Genomic DNA, 3,583 nt, shown 5'->3' with positions numbered 1-3,583 from the left:
CCCTATGTCCACAGGGAGGGTGGGTGGATGTGTTGAGAGGTGGGTGGGGTGAGTGAGAGGTCACTACTACGACTCTCAACAGGCCCCCATGTCCACAGGGAGGGTGGTGGTGGGTGGGGAGTGTGAGAGACCAGCACTACGACTCCCAACAGGCCCCATGTCCACAGGGAGGGTGGCGGGGTGTGTTGAGAGGTGGGTGGGGTGAATGAGAGGTCACTACTACGACTCCCAACAGGCCTCCATGTCCACAGGGAGGGTGGTGGGGTGTGTTGAGAGGTGGGTGGGGTGAGTGAGAGGTCACTACTACGACTCTCAACAGGCCCCCATGTCCACAGGGAGGGTGGTGGTGGGTGGGGTGTGTGAGAGACCAGCACTACAACTCCCAACAGGCCCCCATGTCCACAGGGAGGGTGGTGGGGTGTGTGTGAGAGGTGGGTGGGGAGTGTGAGAGACCAGCACTACGACTCCCAACAGGCCCCCATGTTCACAGGGAGGGTGGTGGGGTGTGTTGAGAGGTGGGGGGGTGAGTGGAAGGTCACTACTACGACTCCTAACAGGCCTCCATGTCCACAGGGAGGGTGGTGGTGGGTGGGGTGAGTGAGAGGTCACTACTACGACTCCCAACAGGCCCCATGCCCACAGGGAGGGTGGTGGGGTGTGTGTGAAAGGTGGGTGGGGAGTGTGAGAGACCAGCACTACGACTCCCAACAGGCCTCCATGTCCACAGGGAGGGTGGTGGTGGGTGGGGTGAGTGAGAGGTCACTACTACGACTCCCAACAGGCCCCATGTCCACATGGAGGGTGGTGGGGTGTGTGTGAGAGGTGGGTGGGGAATGTGAGAGATCAGCACTACGACTCCCAACAGGCCCCCATGTCGACAGGGAGGGTGGTGGGGTGTGTTGAGAGGTGGGTGGGGTGAGTGAGAGGTCACTACTACGACTCACAACAGGCCCCCATGTCCACAGGGAGGGTGGTGGGGTGTGTTGAGAGGTGGGTGGGGTGTGTGAGAGACCAGCACTACCACTACCAACAGGCCTCCATGTCCACAGGGAGGGTGGTGGTGGGTGGGGTGTGTGAGAGACCAGCACTACGACTCCCAACAGGCCCCCATGTCCACATGGAGGGTGGTGAGGTGTGTGTTAGAGGTGGGTGGGGAGTGTGAGAGATCAGCACTACTACTCCCAACAGGCCCCCATGTCGACAGGGAGGGTGGTGGGGTGTGTTGAGAGGTGGGTGGGGTGAGTGAGAGGTCACTACTACGACTCCCAACAGGCCCCCATGTCCACAGGGAGGGTGGTGGGGTGTGTGAGAGACCAGCACTACGACTCCCAACAGGCCTCCATGTCCACAGGGAGGGTCGTGGTGGGTGGGGTGTGTGAGAGACCAGCACTACGACTCCCAACAGGCCCCCATGTCCACAGGGAGGGTGGTGGGGTGTGTTGAGAGGTGGGTGGGGTGAGTGAGAGGTCACTACTACGACTCCCAACAAGCCTCCATATCCACAGGGAGGGTGGTGGTGGGTGGGGTGAGTGAGAGATCACTACTACGACTGCCAACAGGCCCCTATGTCCACAGGAAGGGTGGTTGAGTGTGTGTGAAAGGTGGGTGGGGAGTGTGAGAGACCAGCACTACGACTCCCAACAGGCCCCCATGTCCACAGGGAGAATGGTGGGATGTGTGTGAGAGGTGGGTGGGGAGTGTGAGAGACCAGCACTACGACTGCCAACAGGCCCCCATGTCCACAGGGAGGGTGGTGGTGGGTGGGGTGTGTGAGAGACCAGCACTACGACTCCCAACAGGCCCCCATGTCCACAGGGAGGGTGGTGGGGTGTGTTGAGAGGTGAATGGGGTGAGTGAGAGGTCACTACTACGACTCCCAACAGGCCCCCATGTCCACAGGGAGGGTGGTGGGGTGTGTTGAGAGGTGGGTGGGATGAGTGAGAGGTCACTACTATGACTCCCAACAGGCCTCCATGTCCACAGGGAGGGGGTGGTGGGTGGGGTGAGTGAGAGGACACTACTACGACTCCCAACAGGCCCCCATGTGCACAGGGAGGGTGGTGGAGTGTGTGTGAGAGGTGGGTGGGGAGTGTGAGAGACCAGCGCTACGACTCCCAACAGGCCCCCATGTCCACAGGGAGGGTGGTGGGGTGTGTGGGGAGTGTGAGAGACCAGCACTACGACTGCCAACAGGCCCCCATGTCCACAGGGAGGGTGGTGGTGGGTGGGGTGTGTGAGAGACCAGCACTACGACTCCAAACAGGCCCCCATGTCCACAGGGAGGGTGGTGGGGTGTGTTGAGAGATGGGTGGGGTGAGTGAGAGGTCACTACTACGACTCCCAACAGGCCCCCATGTCCACAGGGAGGGTGGTGGGGTGTGTTGAGAGGTGGGTGGGGTGAGTGAGAGGTCACTACTATGACTCCCAACAGGCCTCCATGTCCACAGGGAGGGGGTGGTGGGTGGGGTGAGTGAGAGGTCACTACTACGACTCCCAACAGGCCCCCATGTCCACAGGGAGGGTGGTGGAGTGTGTGTGAGAGGTGGGTGGGGAGTGTGAGAGACCAGCGCTACGACTCCCAACAGGCCCCCATGTCCACAGGGAGGGTGGTGGGGTGTGTGGGGAGTGTGAGAGACCAGCACTACGACTGCCAACAGGCCCCCATGTCCACAGGGAGGGTGGTGGTGAGTGGGGTGTGTGAGAGACCAGCACTACGACTCCCAACAGGCCCCCATGTCCACAGGGAGGGTGGTGGGTGTGTTGAGAGGTGGGTGGGGTGAGTGAGAGGTCACTACTACGACTCCCAACAGGCCCCCATGTCCACAGGGAGGGTGGTGGGGTGTGTTGAGAGGTGGTTGGGGTGAGTGAGAGGTCACTACTACGACTCCCAACAGGCCCCCATGTCCACAGGGAGGGTGGTGGAGTGTGTGTGAGAGGTGGGTGGGGAGTGTGAGAGACCAGCACTACGACTCCCAACAGACCCCCATGTCCACAGGGAGGGTGGTTGGGTGTGTGTGAGAGGTGGGTGGGGAGTGTGAGAGACCAGCACTATGACTCCCAACAGGCCCCCATGTCCACAGGGAGGGTGGTGGGGTGTGTTGAGAGTTCGGTGGGGTGTGTGAGAGACCAGCACTACGACTCCCAACAGGCCCCCATGTCCACAGGGAGGGTGGTGGGGTGTGGTGAGAGGTGGGTGGGGTGAGTGAGAGGTCAGTGATATGTAATGTTAGACAAAAAAAACATGTCATGTCCACAGTATTGATCATGAAAATCTTGTCCCTCAGGTGATCGCAACTTGACTGGCGAAACCAGCAACCTCCTGCAACAGTCGCCCCACTCACAGCACGTACTCTCTGGGGACGATCCCATTGCCAGCTCCGGTGCAGAGGACAAAGCGGGCCCAAGCAGACTCCCAGGGCCATCAGGCTCACAGGACATCCCTGCCTCCAAAACCTTGGCCTGTGTCACTCCAGCAACACCTGCCATAGTGAGCTGTGCAGCCACCACCACCACCACCTCCACCACCAGTACCACCACTCCTCCCTGTGTCACCCTGCCTGACCCATCGCATGACGCAGGGCCA

The sequence above is a fragment of the Lissotriton vulgaris genome, chromosome 7, assembly GCF_964263255.1.
Source record: "Lissotriton vulgaris chromosome 7, aLisVul1.2, whole genome shotgun sequence".
NCBI classification, from domain to species: Eukaryota; Metazoa; Chordata; class Amphibia; order Caudata; family Salamandridae; genus Lissotriton; species Lissotriton vulgaris.
The sequence above is the reverse complement of the archived record's forward strand: the minus strand, read 5'-3'. Positions refer to the sequence as shown.